The 25106-nt window shown below is 40.1% G+C and overlaps 1 protein-coding gene and 1 long non-coding RNA gene across 2 annotated transcripts in view; both read right to left on the reverse strand.

The window, feature by feature from the left end:
- Positions 1 to 25106, reverse strand: part of LOC139136442 (mucin-5AC-like) — a 37120-nt gene that overhangs the window by 2232 nt on the left and 9782 nt on the right. The gene's annotated exons all lie outside the window — the stretch shown is intronic.
- Positions 68 to 23971, reverse strand: LOC139137257 (uncharacterized). Its single transcript, XR_011553360.1, has 3 exons — positions 23747 to 23971; positions 2383 to 2471; positions 68 to 416 (listed from the first exon to the last, which is right to left on the reverse strand). It is a non-coding gene; the product is annotated as an uncharacterized lncRNA (long non-coding RNA).

A 25106-nucleotide genomic window follows, 5' to 3' on the forward strand; every position in this document is an offset into this window, starting at 1 on the left:
CATTGCTACATAAATAACGATAGGAACATCAGCTTTATCAGTGTAATACTATTTGAATTATTGCCGGTATTACCTGAGGGAAGCCCCGATGTCATGCCTTCAACTTGTGGCGTTGGAGTCGGGCATGGGGCGTTGCAGAGAACACGGATGGCATGGTTAAAACAGTCGCCACTTTGTTGGCTGTGGAAACACAGAAATCCTTTTTCCAAGTTACATTGCAGACTAACTTGCCCAGTTTGGGTGTGTGGAGCGTGTGCGCCGTCAGCCAAAGCACATTCAATATCAGTCGGCTCATCACAGAATCCATAGGAATCTCGCAACTCATGGAGGAGTTCAAACTCTCCCAATGATGAGGGGTCAAGTCGTCCACCATTCTCATCATCCATCCTTTGTGTCCACTCAGAACATGATGCATTCTGAAGAGAGGAGATAATTGTTATCAAGGCAGACATACTGAGCTGAATATGTCAAGTATAGACCAGTATTTGTTACAAATTATGGAATAATTCGTTGTTATAGCAAAAAGTTTAGTTGATATTGAACAGACTCTCGGGGCTATGCGTTCGAGTTTTGGTCCCTTGCGCTGCAACTTGTCAGCGTCACTCAAATACATGACAGTGTGAATTCGACAAGAATCCTGATTTTACAGCTTTATCATAAAAAATGTATGATTGTTTTCGTTTGTAACTTTCAAAAGTGGCAGCGAAATCGACCTCAGACAACATGCTTCTCCGTAGTTCCAGCTGCTCACGAACATGTCATATCTTGATTTATAACACGCCACATGCTCATTCCGTGTCGATATTCGACAGAATACATCACGTGACGATAAAATACATACGTCTAGTCCCCACTGAATCGACAAACGTGAAGTCAGGGGATGTTTTATAAAGCTATTTCCCTAGGGACATAGTTTTGACCAAATTTGGAAAAGTGCCCGGTCACGTGACCGTAGTGTCGTCTACAGCTTTGTAACATTGGCGGGTGGACAAGAACGTGATGTGCGTCCAGGATGAGCGACGAGCCTTTCTGTAAAACATTCCAACAGCGTAGGAACTTGATCAGCTTATGGATGAAAAAATTCAAGTGCAACCAAAGATATTTCTGGTATGCTTAGAATATTTTTGTAAGAAAATGGTACCACGTACAATTGTAACCGCTGTGGAAATATCGCCAATCAATGGATTGTTGCGGTGCAAAATATCACACGTATTAAAAACTGTAACATGATACAACATGAGCTTATGGTGTGTTATAAAACACCTAAACCTGGTCTTTATTCGGGCTATAGCGCATGATTATTACCCATGGTCGTGTGCTACGGCCTCGGGGAATAGCGATGTGTTTCTGGCAACAAACGGTCCCTAGCGGTAATAACTGATGCTATAGCCTTATGATATTCGGGTACGTTGTCAGTCTCGGGCCAAAATAATTAAACTTTCCGTCACTCGCTTCCAACTTGCCGTCGGCCGTTATCTTTCAAGCGTTACAGGGCAAAAGTGCCAGTGCAAGCTCAAATGCGATCTGGGTTCAGATGTCAGGCGGCAAACTAAAGTGCTCATGGACTCCCAGACATGTTTATCCAATGCCCTGCCTCAACGGTACTTCATGATGAGTGAATGGCGATAAAAATAATGCAGGTTGAGTGTAAATGATGGTACTCGAAATTTATTAATTGACATGTACAAAATACTAAATCAGTGTTTACACTGTGACTGATGATTACATCTCTGGTAAAGTTGTCTCAACGACATAAAAGCTAACGTTTGACATCTGGAGGAACATAATACTTTCTGATCGCCGATCGTGTACATTTCATAATATCACTATTATAGTGTTGAAACTCCCCATCAGGAAATTCGGAGATTCGTGAATATGTACCTTAATGCTTGCCACCCAGCAAATTTCAGTGTCTTTGTTTACTGGCATGAACTGAGAACATTCTCCATTGTCGTTACATAACATTTTCGGTTGGCAATATAGCTAAAATGGAAGCAATGAAGCATAAATATCATGTGCATGCATTCATGCATAGATAAACAAATAGATAGATAGATAGATAGATAGAAATAGATAGATAGATAGATAGATAGATAACATAGAAACATAGAAACATACATACATACATAGAAACATACATACATACATACATACATACATACATACATACATACATACATACATACATACATAGAAACATACATACATAGATACATACATACATACATACATACATACATACATACATACATACATACATACATACATACATACATACATACATACATACATACATACATACATACATACATACATTGATGCATGCATGCATGCATGCATGCATGCATGCGTGAGGGAGATAGATGGAACGTTTGCACGAACCTGAACAGATGCATGTACATTTCTCATGATACCCATCATTGTAGTAATGAAAACAACTGATCTATTCATGTTCTATCGCCTTGAACTCTCTGGAAGGAAGCGGAAAGAAGGTAAGCAAGGACGCCACTACGTTAGAAAAACAAACTTTTTTTAACTTTGGTAACTATTTAACGAATTTATGGTAATACTGAATGAGCTGAACCCATGAGCGAGCTTATTTATGTCTTTCCAGAGACATCTTGCAAATGTAACAAAAGGTGGGGGAAAAACACATGAAATCGAAAGTGCAATGTACCTAATTTCATGAGTCTGGTTCTTCTTTCACTTTATTTATTGTGTTGGTCTTCGCTCAGTAAGCCCAATAAAAATCATTATCAATCCCACGGGACAATAGCCAACCGATGCATCCTCCCCGACTTTGCATCTGTTTGACTCTGTTCATAAATTACACACCAGATGATACTCCATCAAATGATGTCGCTTTGAATCTTAATTTCCTATGCATGTTCGTCATTGTTTTCTCTGCAACTAAACAGCTTCCTTATTTTTGATAAAATGGTATCCAAAGATCATCATGGTCAACTAGACAAAGAATTTCTCCTCACCGATCAAGCAGCAGTTGATTAGCTTCATTCAGTGCATGAACGTTAATAGTTTTCTTTAAATTTGCGCCTTACAGTCCATTCCAACTTTTCCCACACAGAAACTGGCCAAGTTGGGATTATAACACACGAACTAATGGTACTGTTCTCCATGTTTGTCAACAAATGTTAGGTAAGGCTGCTCCCCGTCTATATGATCAAAAATTTCAAGTCTCCCCCAATTATCATACAGCCGCATATTTATTAGTGATGCACGCCAAATATTAACATGTATTGTGTATAGTTCTGATCGCAGAAGTTTAACACTTCCTATTATTAGCAGTTTGTAGAGTCATATTCTCAAGGCAATTTCTTAAATTGATTCAATTTTAAACGCAAGTAGTAAAGTAAACGTGGGCAACTGTGATTGAGTAAGAATTTTACACCCCATTTTATTCATTTATCTACATGAAGCGAAGGAAAATTTAACCAACCATGTAACTAAAGTATGACCCTGACCTATATACGAACTCACGCACGCGCAACAGCTGGCGCAGCAGCTTGCGCAGCAGTGCATTGTCCTGAACTAAGCGGGGAAATCCCTGCTGAGCATGTTTATACACGTTCCAAAGGTGTACGGGAAATTCCGTGTGAGTCATCACCATCAAACTAGCCTATATAAAGGAGCCCCGTTGTCAGTCCGGCCGGCCGGTCGCGGAGTCTAGCTGATGTTGAACACGAAGTTCCTATCGGTGCGAACTAAATTTCATATCCATTCAATCCATAATGTCTTAGGTATCTTTCCAGAGGTGGACTAAATCCTTCTTGTTTTTGAATTTCTAGCGCCTGATGAAATATGTCCTGAATAAGTTCTGACCCCGGAGCCTCCTCGTTCCGAAGGGTTGCGCCTTTTTCTTGTATTTGTGTAAGCAGCTGTTTATATTGAACATAATAATGTTTATATTTCTCTCGTCTCTTTGCTACACCCGTTTTCCCTTGTATTACATCAATAACAACACCTGGTATAGGAGTTAAGGCTAACAGTACCGGAACTGTTGGAATTGCTGCTATTACAGCAGAACTTACAAGAATTCCTTTAGTAATATTAAGAGCCATATCAATTCGACCCATTAATTTATAACTTCGTCGATATGCAGCACTTGTTCTTTCGATATAATCAGCCAATTGTTCAACGCTTTCAACAACTGAGATGTGCATTTTTACTGTATATGTAGGGATGATAAAAAATAATTGTAGTAATATAGAAAGACAATATGGCAGAAGGAGGAGAAGATATACCACTCCAGGGTTTAGATGATGCAAATGTAAATGACGATGATGATGCTACTGCTGAAACAACTTTTTCCTATGATGATGATACCTTTGCAGAAGCCGATTCTTCCCAGGCCGTCTCAAGCGCGCGGAGCCCGCAGGTAGATCCTACGACTAGATATAAAGTAGAACTTAGAATACAAATGGCTAAAGAATTCTTAGATGAGAATAATATTACTGATGAAGCAGCACGAAACGAATTATTTTTGAATGCAAAGATTAGGGATGGAAAGCTGTATTATAAAGAACTCAGGCTATCAAAAGATATAGGACGTGGATTTAGATCACTCGAGACAGTAAAAAGAAAAGAAGGAGGATCTGAATTTGTAAGGAAAGTATATAATTATAGTGAGCCCGAATTTGTGGGACGTGCATTGCATTCTAAAGATGTGGAAAACGATAAAATACCGGCTGAGAAGATGACGCCAGAAGACATGGGTATATACAAAGATAAACTGACAGAGTTACGACAAGATGCTTCTGGTAATGCAGACAAAATACAAGCTTTTGAAAATAAAATTGAACAATGGAACAATCTAAACCCAGAATATAGAGCTATTAATGATGAATTAAGGATTGCGAATATGCGTATTAGCGACCTTAACAACGAAAAAGTTAAAATAAGGCTATTGAAAAGAGAAGCTGAAAAACAGTTAAAGGAAATTCCTGAAGATCACACCCAAGGAAAAGAAAAAGCCAAGAAACTACTAGCTGAACTCATAACAAGAGAAGCTAAAGTTGACAATCGAATTGAATACGAAAATGGTAAGATCAGTGAGGCACGTGAAAGTCTTGCTACGACTAGGTCTCTTCGTGATGTAATTTCTGATCCAGAATTATCACTGAGACTGAAGCTGACAGAATTATTTAAACGAAATGGTATAACAATCGCTGCAATACTGACTGCCCTTGGAATGACAATATCAACAATTGCCCTGGCTGTGACTAGAGGAGGAGGAGGAGGAGCGGGAGCAGGGGGAGGAGGAGCAAACACAGGAGGTTCAGGTCCGCCCAAAGTATATACAAAAGCGAAAGAAATTGTAAAGCAATTTGGCGAATGGTTAAAAACATTGGCCGCAAAAAGTGCTGCTGCAATACCAGGTTTAATCGGCTCCCTCAGTCAGTTTTCTATTAAAAACAGCAGGATCGGTGGTCGGATTTGTCGGAGAACAGCTATGGAATTTTTAACTGGTTTAACATTAGTCATTATAAATAAAATTATGTATTAATATATGACACTCCCCTACGGCATCAACATGTTTGGTGAAAAGAATATTGCAAAGTTTCTTTCCAAAAATAAAGACCTGTTTGGTTTCTCCGTCGAATTGGAATGGTGCAACTCCGACGAGTAAATCGACATATACTTCGAGCAAATCCAGGTGTCCGACTCAAAGATGATAATCTATATCATAACATTTTAGCTTTCGTGAAGGAATGTCAAAAGACTAACTTCTTTAAGCGACTAGAATTCATAGCTGTATTCCAGGATACTGAGGATGACCAAGAGGCTCATCATCTCCAAGAATATTGGGTCCTTCGATTGATTCGCGACACAGGCAATCGATTTATCTTTCAGTCAGACGGAAATATTTATGTAAAGATGTGATTTATTTTCTTTTTTTTCTTCTACTATATACATTACACGAAAAATGGGGTACGATAGAACATTATCACCGACTTTCACCAACCGAATACCGAATGGAACGAAGTCAGAAAGAACTCATCACGTGATTGCTCATAATCCAAGTGAGGCAGATCCAGGCCAGACACTTATCATACGATGTCCGAAGTTAGAAAGCGGAGTACTCTTAGTTCCAGATACTTTCGACCTGGTTTTTGATCTCGAAGTAATGGGAGATGAATATAACCGAGTAGTACAAAATGTTGCAAAAAATTGGTGGAGCGTATGAAACTCACATTTGAGGGTCAGACACTTTTCGATTTGAATAAATATAACCTTATTGAATGTTATCGCGATCTCTTCAAACATAAAAGGAGAGAACTAACATGACACTGTACGGAATTCAGAACGAAATCTAAGAAAATTGAGAAGCGGTTCGACCGATGGAGATCAAAACGTCGTGGGCGATAAGTTACTTTTCGACACATATAAAACAAAATATGCTATTCGTCTCACTCACCCCCTCGTGACAGACCATGGAGTTGCATATCCAAAAGCGTTAGGGAGTCATATCGAATGGAAATTACGCTTGGCACCTGCCTCCCAATTACTTGTCAGTAATCAGGTTGTTACAGCCAATTATAAATTAAAAAACATTCAAATGGAATACGAAACAATAACTGACCCCGATCTCGCGAGGTCAACTGCTGGTTATTACAACAGTGGAAAAAGTTACCTTTACGAGCATATACATTATTTTAGAACAATCCCATTCAAAGAATCGGACACGGTTATCATGAAAATATAAATGTACCACGACGTAGCATTAGAGGTATCGCTATACTCTTCACTAAAAATCAGAATCAGACAGAACTGAACAGTGAACTTTTCTTTAACCCCTCCATTGAATCTGTGTCTGTATCAATCGAAGGCATTGCAAACAAAGTATACGCTCAGAAGATGATACCAAGACAATTTGGCGAGAGGTGCGACGGTATTTTGCTGAGATAAAGATTGGTGTGAAATTGATATAGATGAGGCCGATTATTTGAAGAATAAATTCTGTCTGTTTATCGATCTGCGTAGCTTTAAAGATATTGAGTTTCATGGAAATGGTTTAAAAGTAATGAACACAAAGGACGGAATTCAACTTGAAATTCTGAAGAAAAACACCTCAATTAAGATTGGCGATGACACTCGCGATGATAATATATTTGCTCACATTTATGTTATCAGTGATGCCCTAGTCTCTATTGAAAATAGTAGATTAATGTCTTTACAATTTTAAACCGTAACCATGACCCGTCGTCCGTCCTATCGGCCATGTTTCTGCCAGCCATTCGCCGTGTCTGGATTGTATAACTGCACACGTTTGATATCATTTGGCGCCATCATGATTTTACTACGCTTTTCACTACGGATTTCTCCAGCCTTTTTCCGTACAAACTGTACAAATTGTGCCGGCTCCGGCTTCTTCCCAGTTTCAAATAGATCTTTATAATCTTCAAAGTTTAAATGTTTTCTAACACAAACATCTTTCACCCCTTTATTTTTTTTCGTCTCCGAAGTTGGAGTTCGAAAAGCATACACTTTCGAGCGTATGCCGACAAAATCAAGAATAGGTTCACCATTCAACTCATCTTTAAATTTACCTATCACTTTTTTATTAATCTTCGGAAAATCGGGGGCTACCATGGGTCCGCTCATCCCACTAGTATCATATATAGACTTCTCACCATTCTTTTCAACATCTTCTCGGACTATATCATTGAAAGTTACGTCCGGGGAGGCGTTCGGGATCGGCACACTGTAAACAAAACTATCAGTATCCATGTAGGCTAATCGTATTCCAGGGAACTGGGCCCGAAAGTAATTGTAATGCGTCTCATACATAAGCAGCTTAGAAAGTTCCAGTACTGCGGCGCCGATGAAAACTGGTTTTACATATCTATGCTCATCCGTTTTCAGTTCCAGTAGGGCACTGTCGCAGGAATCGCCATCCTCTTCGGAAGTTATGAAAGTTATATGTTTCATCTTTGGATTATACTTCTGAATCTTTTTACGTCCACTATCCGTGCCGTTCCAGTCCGAAACAAATTTAAAGTCTCTGTACTTTCGAACATCTTCTATTGTCTTACCGAACATTGCATTATTCATCAGCTTATAGAAATTCTTTTCGAAATCTGTCCTCCCCTTTGCCCTCATTTTAGTGTTAAAGTCAATATATTTCGCGAGACATGGAGCTTCATCGAAAGCAAGCACCCGATAAATCTTTTTCAATCTCATTCCATCCGAAGATAGAATTCCAGCAACTTGTAGTGTAAGACATAGGACTCTCTATCCATCACACTTGTAATCAGTCGACCGCCTGCCTCGGAAATTCATAGTGATGCGGTGCTAATGGCAAATCGCTGTGTTCTTCATGTAATTCGGCCGGATATTCTAAGTCTACTTCTAGAAAACTTGGTGGAAAGGTGGAACCAGGTCCCCACGCTCCGCCAGCTCCGCCACGCTCGCCCCGCTCCGCCGCCGCCGGCTCCGCCTTCCCATTCCTCCCACTCTTCCATCGTCATCCAATGAAGTCCGCCCGTAGGCATTGCCTGACTCATTGCCCAGCCGTAGAGATTGTTTGCATCGAGATATTTTATTTCGGTCACCGGCTTCTCTGGATCGTAATTCCCGCCGGCGGGGCCAGCGTAAGCCGGATGATTTGTCTGTAAATAATGAATATTACACTGGCTGATGCCTCCTCGAATCCCCCTCTGTACGAAATTCATCTGCTCAGCATCTTGAATGAGCCCAAATTTATTACCCGTGTAAAGTAACATAGCATCCCATGTCAAGCCTGGTGCTGACATATAGGGGCTGGATCTAACTTATATGCTTCTAAACATGTGTCGCGAAAATTTTCGAATATATTAGCAAGAAGGAGAACATCCGTCTCACAATAGAATTCCATATAATCACGAATCGTCTTACATCCAACTTCGTCCCATACTCTTAATGCATGCTCATAATCAGATTCTGAAATCCCCTCTTCCGTCAATTCGCTATAAAATTCCCCCCTCTCCGGGAGCTGGTTCTCTCCCAGTCTGTCAACCGAGTCTAAATATTCGTAGGGGAAGAAACCTTTCGCCCTTTGAATGTCCGGGTATGAAAGTGGCGCCGCCGTCCACCCATCCTCCGGCACAGTTTTTGCCAACTTCGCCAATGACCCCATCATCAACTGAGCACTGTCCATAAACTTTATAGAAAAGAAACGTCTCTTTATCTCCCTCTTCCCTCCGGCAACAACAATTGAGGCGTGAAAAATAAATGTTTTCGAGAGACCCTAATTCCTCCATTGCTCGTCTTAGCTATGATTTTAGGCTCTGGTCCGGAACCCCCATCATCTCCTTCGGTAACGATTTCATGTAATTCTTTCAAAATAAAAGAACCATCGTATCCCTTGAGGTTGTGAAAGTAGATAGGAATGGTTCTCGACGGCCGGCATCCTTCGCAATAGAAGGTCGCCTCCTCCTTCACTACTCGGTATCCTGCCGGCTCTCCACATGCAATACAGACTGGATCACATCCGTCGCGCCGGAATTAGAAGGATCCCTCATCGGTATTATTTTCCAATAATACGATTTAGAATAATACTCGGCCCGTTCTTTCATATCCTTTAGAAAGTCTGTAACACAGGAGAGACCTGTGAATGTTCTTTTACCATAAACAGTGGGTCGGCCCGGGCCTCGTTCCGAAGGTCCCCACCCCCGTTCCACCATAACATACGAAAGACAAATTGGAATGTGTCGGCCGGTCCCCTTCTCAATAATTGCCTCAGTATCTGCATAGACGACGTAGGGAGAAGGAACCTTCTTCCGATGTCCTTCAAATTGACACACTTCCTTAGGAAAATCTGGCTGGGCAGTGTCTGTTCCACAGTATACCTGATGTTTTTCTAATTCTTCTGTTGACTTAAAACCTCTTTTACAAACCATACAAATACACTTCCGTCTGCGCTCATTCTTTCGATTAGTACGAGAATTACGAAGGCGATTTTCCGCAGTAATTGGTACGAAGTGAGAACGGCTGCCGTCTTCACCAACTATCAGTAAGATATTTGCTATTTGATTCCTATCGGCTTCACCTTCGAATGGGCTCCGCCTTCGGCTCCGCTACAGCTACTATATAACACATTTATGCCGGACGGGGAGCGGGATCATTTTCGTAGATCTGAAATACTTGAAGTTTGACCCCTGGATTTTGCTGCTCGAAGCGCCTGAATACAGTCATATCGGCGGGCGTGGGCGTGGGAATACCTTCCCAACAGTAGTCAGCCATAAATGGGGCGTACGTATTCCATTTTCTCCTTACCTGACCACATTTCTTTTCACGAAACTCGGGGTCGGCCAACTTTAAACTTGCTACGATGGCGTATTGAAAACAGTTCTCGCTGCCCGAAGGTAGCACCAGATCGCTCACACAATGCTTATTTTTTAACCATCTGGGAAGTTGGACTGCGCCAGCGCCAGCCCAGCCCCGAGTAAAACTTCTACTAGAATTACTTCAAAATTAAGTATCTCCTCGAGAACGAGACCAGAACCCTCAACATTTTCAATTGTATCAAGCATACGATCGTAGCGATCTATTAATTGTTGCCCCACATCCGCCCCTCTTACATCTTTGTGTATGTATCATTTAATTTAACATACAATGAACGCGATTGTGTATTACCAGTTTTCGGATCCGATAATTTGACTTCCATTTCGGTATAAACAGAGTACATCTTTCGGGCCCCTTTAACCATACCTTCAATATCCACCAGCTCCCCGATATCCTTGACTCGCTTGACTTCAGGAAATTCTTTTCGTAAAACTGCTCCCTTGAATGCTGTATGTAATCGACGGACATAATAATCTTTATGATATATACTATCCTAAAAATTTTTTAAAATGAAAAAATAATTATTCTATGATAGGTCATCAAAATCCACTATAATATTTTTGTCAGCATTTATTTGTTTATATATCTCACCTAATCTTTCTAAGTCGACTAGTTCTTCCACATCTTGAATTTCTGGTTTATTAGGCGCAGCACAAAATATTAATCTCTCAACAGTGAAAGAAAGAGCACGCTTACTTAAGCGCGGTTTAAATGCTAAGAATTCTATCTTACTACCTTTCCGGATATTACGAGGTACAATAGCAGGATTTTCTCGGACTGGTAGTAACGGACTCACTGTTTAAAACCGCAGTCAATTTCTTGAACCATATCAATACATGTAGCGAAATCGTGATTTCTCCCTCTCCCTCTTTTAAACTGAAATTTAAAATACCTCATGCCCGGCTGTGCCTCGCTCCCTCGCTTCTGATACACTTTAGATGGATTGTAAAATCCGCAGGAATTATTCTTGGAGTGAGCGGCCAGGCTTGCAGCATAACTTTTAGCAGTAGATGCATCGAAACTTTCACCTAGGGTACGGAATATTATTAAATCGGTAAACTTTTGAAGACTCGGTTGCCAACGGACACACACCCCATCGCATGTAGCAGGATCTCTAGAACCATATTTAGGTCCGATGTTGAAAACTACTTCTAGCTCACTGTCTACGTATATGAAAGGATCTACATATTCACCAATACTAATTTGCCTCCATCATCAATTTTGATGTTTTCTCCGGTTTCAAGTATTTTTATTGCATCTGAAATAGAAAGGATTGTCATTGTCTTATCGTATATATCTTAATAAAAAAAAAATTTAAAAAAAATTTCTATGATATAGTATCCCAAAATGTCATACATATTCATAAATGGACCAACTGGAAGTGGTAAGAGTTACGATGCAGTAAATTTGGATCCGTATCACGTACCAGAATTTGACACTAGTTTTTCCAGCAACATTGCCGACTTTTATAATGGCGTTGTTTCGATTGCCGATTTTCAGAACCAGTTTATAGAACATACGCTTAGTTTACAATGTCAGGCTGGGAGGAGGAGGGAGGAAACCCCCCTCCCTTCAGAACAATACATTATTTGTGACTCTTCCATAATTCAACATCTGACTTTTTCTCGAATCCGGGGCGTTTCCACGGAGTGGGAAGAAAAAAAGATTGTTTCTAGAGCATTTGACCATTTACCCAGTTTCATTATCATATTCAAAGATATGCCTTGGGATTATTGCAGGCGGAATGTGTTGACTCGAGCCAGGTCGTACGAAATAACCGCCTTAGAAGAACTAGAAGAGATTCACAATAAGTTCAAACAGACTTTCTTAGAAATTTGCCACGACTACAGACTTCCATGTTTGGTAATTCGGAACGCTCTTACCCCCCTCGTTCTCAAGAATATACTTAATCCAACATTGATACCGAGACAGTCGGACCAGTAGAATATCCACAAGCTTTTGACTTTGGAATTGCATGGAGCGGCGGCAGCCAGGGATTTTAATAGACGGTTTCAAGGAGGAGGAACTTGAAAAAGCGTACTTCCCACCTGGTCAAGAACAACTAGAACAACCTCGAGTCTCACTAAAGAACCTACACAAACTTCTTAACGCTTGTGAATCTGTGTGTGCTTATAATGCTTCGTTTGACCTACGAGCACTTGACATTATGAAAAGTGGGGACTTTGAAGTTACTTGTCTATGCTTATGTCAGTTGTGTACATTATACTTCAACCAGAACTTATCGATAAAGCTGAACAAGGGGGACTCGAAAGAACGGACTGTGGTAACATGAGAAGTCGTTTTGAAGATCTTGCAAACTTAATATGTTCAGGAACCGAGGGGGTACCACCTCATCCACATACGGCCGAAAAAGATGCAGTAAGTGAACATTACTTACGACAGTACATGATAAATACTTGGCCAGGTGGGGGTGGAAGTGGGGTGGTAAACTGACACTTTCGGCTTTCAAGAATTAAGACTTTTTCCATGGTACTTATTGAATAACTTTCGTAAATACTTACGTTAGTACTTACGTAGTACTTGACAAGTACCATGGACAGGAACTTACGAAGTACTTACGTAGTACCATGGACAGGAACTTACGAAGTTCTAATAACATTTTCCTCCGGCTCCCAACTATTGAAACTTTCTGGATAACCTTTCCATTTTATCAGATAATATTCTTTCCTCTAATTTTTTTCGTCTTCAAAATTCGTTCTACTCTGTACAGCTCGTCCGAAAGGGCGCTCTGAAGTTCATCAGAATAGAAAGTGCCGAGTATTTCCTCTCCATTCAGATCTTTTATTTTGTAAACTGGTGGTGTTCCCAAGCCAGCTGCGTACACAACTTTTGAAACTACGAAAATCTCCTCTGTCCAATTTGGTAAATATCCTTTCTTAAAAGTGGTCTTGTATTTTGTAATTCGAACCCGTTCTCCCGGCTTGAATTCAGGGTCAACTCCCCCGGCTGCCAACTCAGGACCGAATAGTGTATAAAATGCCTGCCAATCGTTCTCCTCTGTTACGTCCCTGGGTTTCATTTTGATACTTCCGTGAACGGTGTTATTGTAATTCTTGAGAAGTGGGGTAGAATAGAAAGCCATTCACGTGTCTGTTTATATGTAAAGTATTTCCACATCATCGTCTTGAGGGTTCGATTAAAACGTTCAACAACGCTAGCTTTTTTGTCACTGTAGGTGTGAAACCAATGAATGCCTGACTCCTGGAGCCACCCCTGCATTTTTCGGTTCGTAAATTCCCGCCCCTCATCTGTCTGAAGTTTGTCGGGCCTTCTCCCGGATTTCTTAATCACGTCTTGTAGTGCCTTCAGAGTGTCATCGGCCGTTTTTGACTGTATTGGCCTAGCCCAGGCATATTTACTGAGTACATCGATTACTGTTAGCATGTATCGAATGTTATGATTCTCTTTTGCGAATGGGGGAGGGAATTCCACAAGGTCTGCTTGCCACTGTGAGTCTATCGATGTTACAAAAACGCGTCGGCCCCTCCGGAACGCGCCATGAGAACGAGGTACCGGTTTATGTAGATTATAAGTTAGCTGAGTTTTTAACCAGTCCTTCACCTCTTTCTTAGTGACGTGGAGTCCGCTGGCCCGTGCTGCGTCATACAATTTTTGTACACCTCCAAAACCAGTTTTCGGGTTGTAATATAATTCTCTAAGAGTTCCTTCGGGGGTGCCTTCGGCTTCAGCTTCCATAATTGCTATATTATACGAATAATTTTATGTCGTACGGAGGGCATCTATATAGTACCAAAATCGGCGGCCACCGGACCCTCTATAAATCTCATACTATACGGATGCCGTAAACGAAATACTAGTTTACTGAATGGCCTACTTTTCAATTGCTTGATTAGGCCCACGGCTTCCCGTTCTGACACCTCCATTCCATATTCTTTTATAATAGTTTTGTTGTCTATCTTGTTCGGTGTGTAAAATAGTACTAACATCTGTATGTTTTCCCTGAATGGTTTACTAATACTAGTATATTGTTGAGTCAGAACCCAGACAGATAATCCGTCATGTCTTGCGCTGAAACCAAGTTGGACTAAAACGTTACTGCGCTTCTTCATATCTTTGGACGAGGCGCAGTCATCGAGGATTATTAAAGTGTTCGTTGCCAGCCCATTCTTTATGCACGTAGGTTAATGTATCATCCACTGCATCGAGTCCGACTGGAAATATAAACACATTATCATCGGTGAAAATGAATCTTCTATTATACGCTTTATTATTCATGAATGTTGGGCAAATGAATATCACATATTCGAATTTCCTTAAGTACGGACCGGTGAGGAGGTCCAACATAAATTCTGTTTTGCCAGAATATGTCGGTCCAGTTATAATCATGTTGAATGGTGGGGTTACGTATATTGACATTTCCTCTGGATCTATATACTGTAAATTAATGAATCTCTTCTAGTTCTTTTAAGTTACTGGTTCGAGTTAGATGAAACCCAGTCACATCGACAGCATCTGAATGAACTATATAGTTAGTGACTTTATCCAGTACCTACAATAGTAATGAATATTGCTAAAGATAACAAACCAATTTTACCATATTCGTGAATAGGGTCTGCAGATGCTGCCCGTTCCGGGAGGGGAGGGGAGGGGACCGAATCCGAGTCGTGTCATTGTGAGGTGGTGGTGACTCTCCGGGCTCGTCCTGCCACTTCACAGGATCCCTCCCCCTCCATCTCGTGTACAGCACTTTCTCGAACTTCCGTGTTTATATCACCGTTCACCCCGAAGGACATAGATTCTGTAGCGTATTGCAATTCATTATTATAACCCGAGATTGCCGGGCCCGAAAGGATGACCATCTCAGACGGTAAGAGAAGTAAATTGGGCGAAACTGCCATATCAAGTTTGACACCAGTATTCGTTATTGTGTCTTGATATCGCCTATAACTAATTACTTTGTCGGTATTACGAATTTCATCTTCGAGGAGAACACCGAATTCTTTTCGGACTTGCTGTGCACTGCCAGTATCACCCACTATGGTACTACGAATATTTGCTTGTGCGCCAAGTATGCAATATACGTAGGCTTCAAGGCTTTCATTGAGGCGGGCGAGACCGGCCTTTGTTAGTCCCGAGTCTCCCTTCAGAGGAATGAAACTATTATATTGTCCCTCCGATCCATCATTTCGGAAGAAATAATAGTGTGGTCTGTCTTTGTCGGGCAGTACATGTTTTTTTCTTTCCAAAAATGGTATGTGTATAGAAAACGCCTCCGTCGGAGGAGAGGAAAAAGTCCCGACCGTTGTATATCGCTTTTGGCTGTCGAACAGGGCCACGATTAGTGTAATATTCATATCCATAACCAAGACCTTATTTTGACCTTTTCGATATCGAAAGTCGGACTTCGTTGGACTTATATTTCCAAATTCTGTACAGAGAAGTTCATATTGGACGAGATTGTACAGATTGTCGCCCGCTTTGAAGGTGGGGGTATCGTCTGGAAGTGCAACGCCCATTTCGTGAAGGATCCGACGTATTGTAAAGTATACATGGAAACGGCAGAATGATCGTATTTGCGGACGGAAATTTCTTATCGAAGAGATGGGCGAATGATATACCACAACCAGTGTGCTGCACCATACAGCGAAATTCAGTTGCTGGTCCCAGTATTTCATCTTTGGACTGCCCAGCCAGACATTACTTTCTTTCGCTGATCGATGAGTGATTACGTTATCTTTGAACACATCCCGTGGATGGAAAGTAAATTTATCTGTCGGCGTTACATATATTTCTAAGTCCATGAGAATAGGTTTTATTCCCCTTCGGTTTGGAAGGAATATCAGCATGCTGTACTGTTGGTATGCTCGTCTTATTCAATTGAAAAGCAACTGGGAATAAGTCTGTACTCATTATTCGTGTTTCTATATACATATAGATTTAAATGGAGGAGAATTTTCTCGGAATCCCTGTCGGAACGATTTCTTTAGGGGTACTAACATTCCAGACTATGTTAATACTTTATTTCGGATTCAGTTTTAAACGAATTTTTTATTTTTTACTAAGAATAGATAACATACTGCAAACAATGGAGAATTTAATAAAGTCATCGGCAGCGGCAAATATGGCAGCGCCCTACCGGAACGGTTCCGAGGGGCTTCGGCGCCTTCGGACAATAATCAATCCATAATAGAGACAAAACGTGAAAAAATACTCTGTGTCATCGCAAGTGGTCAAAGTAAGTTATTTTTTGGTAAGGAGATTACAGTTGCTGACGTAGAAAAATGGAAAGATGAAACGGTGGTAAAGCCTTCAAAATGTACGAAGCGAAATACAGTTCTCTTATAAGTGATACCATCACTCAAAGTTTCATAGATCTAGGAGCCCGTGCAATAAGTCAGGTAGTCCAATCGATGATCGAGATAACTATGCCACTGATCTTAAAAAGGATTTTATTCTAAACAGTGAAATAAAACGATTATCAGGACGGATAGGGTACACGTGGGGGCCCCTGATTGCTCTAATTTCCACCGGTTTAATTACGGGTAAACATTTAAATTTTAAAAAAATCGGGTTTAATATAGTACCTGAAATAAATGGATTCAACTTCGCCGACTCAGCAAACGGCTCCGCCAGGGACTCCGTCAGAAGCCCCGCCGACGGGGCCCACACCGCAAACGGCTCCGCCGACTCCGACACAGCGCAACATAGAGAAAGTGACGTTACCGCCGAAGCATCCAGGGAGAGTTGCTGCGGGCAAGAAATTAGCGGAATGGAACAGGCAAAACAGGGAGAAGAAACTAAAAGCAATGGAGAGGGAGGGGGGGGAGGGGAATCGATGCGGTAGCAGACCTACCGCCTACAATGAAAGAACAGTGTGATAATAATTCACGCTGGTATAATAAATGTTATCTTGTTTTAGGAATTGTGGGAGTTTCATTGACTGCATTAGGGCTATATTGGGGGCGTGCTCGACATACCCCCTGTTCCGTCCGGAAAGATCCTCCACAGAAAGCGAAAAAAACAGAGCACGTAGCAGCTCCATCCGGAACAGTTCCGACAGGGGTTCCGAGAGGAGGGGAGGGGGAGGGGGAGGGGGAGGGGGAGGGAGAGGTTTCCAGCTCCTCTACATTGTATGAGATGGATTAACTCCCCATATTTTTTATTTTTATTTTTTATTTTATATACTAGTCAGCAATCATGGATATTAAAAACAGTTGTAAACACAATGTACGATGGTATTGTAATCGCAGGACTTGCGATGGGATATCTTATGATCTCCAGCAAATTTCTGAAAATAGAGGTTGGCGATCCAAGTCGTCCAAATTTGACTCGATTGGCAAAATTAGGCGGTGCGACTGCTGCCGCGGTAGCAACCAAAGATCTCCTTGAACAGAAAAATATTATTCCTGCAGAACCTTATACTTCGTAATGGGCACCTTCGGAATAATAATAATATTCATCGAACATTTATACTTAGTAATATATACAACGTACAACAATGATCATTTGGATTGAAAGCCAAACAGGTGAACCAGTCACTGTTAATTTTACCCTTGCATTGACACGACACAGTTTACGAAGATAAGACTGCTAGAGTGCGGACTATATAATTCATGGCATAACATAACATCGACGAATAATGTAATAAAATATCAAGAAGGTGACCAACCGAAGAAGACTAAATCATACGTCCAGGTAACTACAATATCGATACGTTAAACAAAGCAATCGGGTTGAAGCAAAAAATTAATTTTGAAAAACATCTGCCGACAAACCATGTTTATCTAACTTTGGCTAAAGATATTAAAGTCTATTTCAATGCCACAGGTAGCTTCGCCAACGTCGTCGGCTTTTCAGATAAACCTGAGAACAACCCAGTTATAAAAAGTACTATGAGTCCGAAGAAAGTGGATTTCTTAACAGTCACTAAATATATAGTTCATTCAGATGTAGTCGATGTTACTGGAAATTATGTTTCATTTGGTTCGGGTGCCTCCGGAGGATACATACAGGGGAAAGTATCGAACTGTTTACAAATACTTCCCATCCGGGATACGAGAGAAATAAGTGAAAAGGTTACTTACGATTTTAAAAACGGAGCAATTTCTATGCCATTGAGAAAAGGGGGAGATTACATGAATTCAATGCGTATCTGGATAACAGATCAGGATGGGAACATGATCGATTTCAATAACTGGCCAATTAGCTTTTGTATTGAATTATTGTAGTCCCGAAGCGGGCCGGTGTAACCCTATCGGAAGATAAACCATCCCACGACCAATCCTCCAGCAATATAGATCATCTCATATTTCTTTTGCTCAGGGCTGGGTTGATAATAATCTGAGAATTGCGCTAACGCTTGCGCTGGACTTGACGTAGAGTTGCTTTGCACCGCTTCTGCTTCTTCCAGGATTTCTGCATCTGTATCTCTTAATTCTGCCGCAGCATGCGCATCCTTTGCTTGATTTTCTCTTTCCCAGTCAGCCTGTAGTAATCTTTTTTCTGACCAGACGTTGCGATCATGTTCAAATTTTTCTAATGCTTTATCATGTCGAACTTTCTCTTCAATAAGAGCCTCACCATTCCCAGAAAGCTTTTGTCCGATAATATTTCCTCCTGTGAATGCCGTTGCATTTAATACAGCACCGAGAACTGTCATTCCTATAGCTGAAGCCATGTTGTGTATATTACAAGGTATTATTTTAATTTTCACTGTATATAACATAATTATGTCTGATCCAAGTGGCTTCGGTCTAGGTACAATTCGTATGCAAAATCTTGAGCTTGAAGATCTGAGTGATGTTAAAGTTAACAATAATACTAAGATGGCTGCTAATCATAATAAGGATTACGTCCTTCGTTATAAAGACCGCGAAAAATATTTCGTTTTAGCCAATGCCGCGGCGCCATCCCACGAACATGCTGTAGAATTTTCCGAACTTAAAGACATTGATGAAACTGTAATTGACGCCACAAAGGCTTCGAATGATCCTACTCCTTTTGCTCTGACATGGGATGGGGATAGTCAGAAATTCATGCCTTATAATGTGCCGCGTAACATCTTAGATATATTGGATAGTGAAATTGCAGGAGGTGTTGCTGAACCACCAGGAACTCCGAATGTGATTTATTTTGATAGCAATGTAAACAAATATAAATTGTTAGATTTTCGTAGTTGGCTTACTCCTACAAATCCATACATTGCACTTCTTGGTATACCAATTCATCTTAAAATTAGTCCTCTTAATACAATAATGAAGGCAGATAATACACTAAGAAGGTGGATAAACGAGGGGGAGAATTATTGCTCGTATACAGCTAGCGGGGTTCCAGTAAGATTATTTTGGGACACAACTTTAAAGAAACTGGGTCTTAAAAGTGTCGGTGATGAGGCAGCTGAATTAACTTTACAGACTGTAAATCAACAGATGACTGATAATATGAAAATACTTCAACATGGTACAGTTCTCATTAGGGAATGTGTAAAGTTAGCTACGGAGATGAATTTGACGATTTGGTTGGATATTATGCTATGAAAACAGATAACAGAACAACTTGTGATATTATCATAAGTATTGATAAAGATCGGGGAGGGGAAATGAGTATTGAATGTTTTGTTGGTGGGAATAGAATAGAGAACGACTTAGGAACTACATTTGTACGTAGAGATAAAAGAGTGAACACTTTAGATATCAGTACCATTCATCTGAAACGTCTCATATTATTTGAAGTAATGGTCTTCCGTCACATTTTAAGTTCAGAGGAAATTACTAAAATTTTATCTATCAGGTGAACAAGTTCGCACCGATAGGAACTCCGAGTTCAGACCTCAGTCATGCAGTAGGAAAAAATTCACATCAGCTAGACTCCGCGACTGACAACGGGGGCCTTTATATAGGCTAGTTTGATGGTGATGACTCACACGGAATTTCCCGTACACCTTCGGAACGTGTATAAACATGCTCAGCAGGGAATTTCCCCGCTTAGTTCAGGACAATGCACTGCTGCGCAAGCTGCTGCGCCAGCTGTTGCGCGTGCGTGAGTTCGTATATAGGTCAGGGTCATACTTTAGTTACATGGATGGTTAATTTTTCCTTCGCTTCATGTAGATAAATGAATAAAATGGGGTGTAAAATTCTTACTCAATCACAGTTTGCCCACGTTTACTTTACTACTAACGCATCAGTGGACTTTTAGGATTTGTCAGTCAAAGCCGACTTGAGTTGATCCATCTCGATCTGTCAACGCCAATATGGCACCTGCTGAAGAGCACACAAAATGATGATCATGAGAGAGTATGCAAATTGTGAATTCATGGCTACATTAGATGCTACTTATAAGAAACAATTACTTACAAAATTACTTGCAAAATTGGCAATAATGGAAGGTTAAAATATTCCATCAAATAAAGGTTTTCATCTCTGAAATTTTGGTGTAGTAATGGTAAATTTGGTAAAATTAAAATCACTCAATTTAGTCACACATTTTTTCCATTAAATTAGAGTCTTTACCGTACAAAGTTTTACTGTTGTGTTATTTACAATGAGAATGTGACAATTAAGATAATCAAGCATAGTAATTCCAACTTTTTTATTTAACATTTGATTATGCTCAGATTCTAGAATTCAAAAATCCCTGATAAATTTCAAGTCTCTTGTTCTTCCATGTGTTTCTCTATAGTGTGAACTTGTGTACAAGTATGTGTCACTGTCCGAGTGTCATTTGACCCGAACTCTCCTTCAGCTAAGTACTTCATAGCCTGAGCTATCCTTGTCACTGCCGATATGCAGTAACAGTGACACTACAATAGCAGAGCAGTAGCTGTATTAACTTGATAATTTTGACAATAATTTTTGTTCAGTTTATACAATTGCATTCTTGTTCTACTTCCTACATCGTGTTGAACTGTTCCAGTATTCAGTTTGCCCGACACAGCCTGTGACTAGAGGCCTTGCCAATATTCATGTCATGTACCCAGCAAATGAACGGCATAGCAATATAAATGAGATCTTATGGATTTACATCAGTTATGTATTCTGAGGCATCACTATATCGTTGCTCATCAATTGACCGTGAAGTCTTAGTCACTAAATATCCGAGTATCCTTCAAATCGCTATAATTCGAGCTCAAAGACAAGTTCCTAGTGCCACTGTGGCCGGTCAGTTACGGTACGGTACAGATCTAATGTTTCGCTCTGTACTTGCTCTTCACCCTTCGGCTCTCGGTTGTGGGAAAAATACGCGACACTTGCCACTTCGGCTATACGTAGACAGGTGTTTTAGGCACAGAAGTCACGAGGGACCGTCAACAGCATATCATCCCGGGGCGGCCTCTCTACGTTCTAAGAGCAAACTTTCGAATATCCAAGTTAAGATGAGAGGGAATTTCACCTCGAGTCTTTTCTTGCATTCATTAAAAGAATGCAAACGGGGAACAACTTAATCGTTACGTCATTGATACTTATGAAAGGTATTATAAGTCATTTTAGAAAATACAGCTTTAGGCGGAATAGAAAGTTGATAGAATAAACAATGCCAGTCGGCCCAATAAATGTGAAGAGAACGTTGAAACGGAGCAACATGAAGAAGAAGAAATATAAAACCTTGAATTGACCTTTGTCGTTCTATTGTATCATGTTGATGTCACATAAATGAGACTCCACGCCTTGTTTGAAAAAATATAATACTCTTATGATGAATTAGAAGCGACATACTTCAAATACTTGTGATAGTCGTTTGGCCGCACTGTGGAATTTTAAACTGAAAAATGCAAGAGACGGTTCACGATAGTTTTCATAGCTTGTGCACGTGAATGAAGTACAATTTTCGAGTTGTGTTTCTACTATCACCATGTGTGATCGACATCGGCAGTAAGTGTCATCAGCTGCATTGCACTCATTCGGGATATAGATCACTAATTACAAATATTCTTTCCCCGTTTGGAGACATAACAGAAATCAACGGGATTAGTCCATACCTTAGTGATGACAATATACGGCCGATCTGGACTGCCACCCTAATTATTAAAGGTCGTTGAATATGTCAATCACTAATTAATCGACAGGATATTGTTACATGTTCATCATGCGCATTCAATCAAAACACTGAGATCGACATCTGTACCAATTTCATCGAATTTGCCGCAGTATTCTAGACGTATCACTCTCATTACAAAGCTTACTAATATACAAATTACTAACGCACTTGATACTTCTACATGTCTTTGCGTGCCATTATAGTACTGAGAGTTCAACATCTGTACCACGTTTCATCAAATTTGCAGCATTTTTAGATATGTCCGAATAAGAAACGTTTAAATATGCAAATTAGCAAGTAAGTTACAATAATGGCGCTAAATGGTTTTGCAGGCTCTCACAAGACATCTGTACCAAATTCCTTACAATTTGATGCAGTATTTGTAGACATATCACACTAATTATGAAATTACATAAAATATGCAAAAAGGCACTAAATTGACCAGATAATGCTAAATTTCTTTGCATGGTGTTACAACACAGTGAGATCAACATCTGTACCACTTTTCATCAAATTTGATGCAGTATTTCTAGACATAGCACTCTAATTATGAAAGTTCATCAAATTTGCAAATAAGTATTTAATCGAAATGATACCTGCAAATGTCTTCACCACTATTACAACTCTCGTATATCAACATTTGTACCAAGTTTCATCAATTTGAGTTGGTAATGCTTGAAATATCACGAATGATTCTAGTGTCTTTACAAATTGTTCTAGCTTTGTCAGTCATGTTTCATGTTGTTCTGCTTTGTATCAGTTTGTATGTTCATCTGAGGGCCCTGGGGAAGATAAGCATCTTTACTGAAGCTTACCAGGCTACCCTCGTTAAACAAGGTTTAATAAAATAAAATAAAATAAAATAAAATTAACGTGGGGACAAATTTCATATTCTGATTCAGAGAATGCAAGCCTGAATATCAGACGACACGGCTAATTTTGGATTTAGATTCAGAGGTTGTAACTCTGAATATCCAAAAAAGTGAATCTTTGATGGCCAAATTTGATTATTTTTTAAAAGCAAGTGGAATGTATTGACAGACAATGGGTATCTATACTTAGGCCTAGTTGTTCAAAAATAACTTCCAAAACGCCTTAGAAATCGCTGATGACGGATGCAGGACGTACGGACGGACATACCTACTAATCATACATACCTAGTAATCTATAAGTTCCCGCCGCTGCTTGGGGACGAACGAGTGTTGCTTTTATAGCCTATCCACACAATGGGATGAGTCAATCCATTCATCATGCTTGTCGTAATTTGCCCGGAAGTATGGCTAGGTTTTCGATCACTGAGTAAATAGTGTTCAGTCAACACTGCCCGATCATCTTTAATAATAAGAAAACCCTGAACCGGATTAAACACATTAATTTTACTCACGTCTGTGACTATCGGTAGATAGGCTCAGTAGCAGCAGGATTCAATCCTCAGGGTAACCAGACAAACTGCAGTTCTCATTCGTTTGATTACATGTATTGACCTTCTGCGATGGTTCGGTACATATGATTGGCAACTGAAAATGGTCTTTTGACTTCTGATCTCTTTCCGTATTGTTGTTCTCGTATCAAGCGCATTCACAGTCCGTTATCACTCCCAAATTTTCAGGATTTTCTGTTTAGCTTCTGCGCACGTTAGTTTGCGCATATTGAATTGTCTGATCCCTTGAGAGCCGCCATTATTACGACCTTGGGGTCAGAGGCATGTAAACGGGGTCACTGATCAATATTTTTCAAAATGTGGAGAGGAAGAAGGGGTTTACTCGATTTTTGTGCGAAATAAATTGAAACACCTCTCAGATTGCACCATTGCTCACATCAATTTCTCAAATTTTCGATGAGAGAGGGGGACACGACTCTCATGCTCTCCCCTTTGAGTGCTCTAACAGTTTTACTAGTAACAGACTATTGAAAACACATCTCAGATTGCACCAGACTGCACCATTGCATACATCAATTTTTCAAGTTTATCACAGGATCTAGGACGAAACTGAACTGTTTTTAATTCATCCTTTATTATCACAGAAACATTTTAATTGACTTCGCGTTCGATAAGCGTTTTGACAACTAACCATATCGTATCCAGGCTTTTCATTAGAAGCTGCAGCTGGCAGCTGGAGAAATGATACAAGAAGATCAAATATTTTCCATTCCTCTTTATTCTTTGGTCTTCAATCTCTGGCAAACTTATAACTGTTTTTCACAAAACGTATTTGTCATTGTTTGGTTGTTGAATATTGTAACTCAAACACTGATCATGCAAAAAATTAATAAAAAATATCAGTGTTCAATGTCATTTTCAGTTTTACCGAGTGCTAAATAAATTGAAACTCCTCTCAGATTGCACCCATTACACACATCAATTTCTCAAAAATGTTGATACGAGAGGAAGATCACCCCCCTTTCGTGCTCTTTCCCTTGGGTGTTCTAATTCTTTTACTTAGTAAAAATAACAAATTAAAATCACCTCAAAGTCTCAGAAGTACCAGACTGCTCCATTGAACCAATTTTTAAACATTTTCCACACAAGTTAGCGAACAGCCTGTCCGACACTTTTGCGCTCATAAAAACCTTTCATTAGAGGGAAATGCAAGTGTAATGTCCCACAGTTGCTTGCTTCCTGATACTGTCACACATTTAATAACTTTGACGGATTCGATAGGCGTATTCTTGAGTGTCGACGCATGATGAATGTCAACCTTTTACTCAAAAACTAAAGAGTTTCTTAAAAGAGCTGTGACACT

Source organism: Ptychodera flava, chromosome 7 (assembly GCF_041260155.1).
Source record: "Ptychodera flava strain L36383 chromosome 7, AS_Pfla_20210202, whole genome shotgun sequence".
Taxonomy (NCBI): Eukaryota; Metazoa; Hemichordata; class Enteropneusta; family Ptychoderidae; genus Ptychodera; species Ptychodera flava.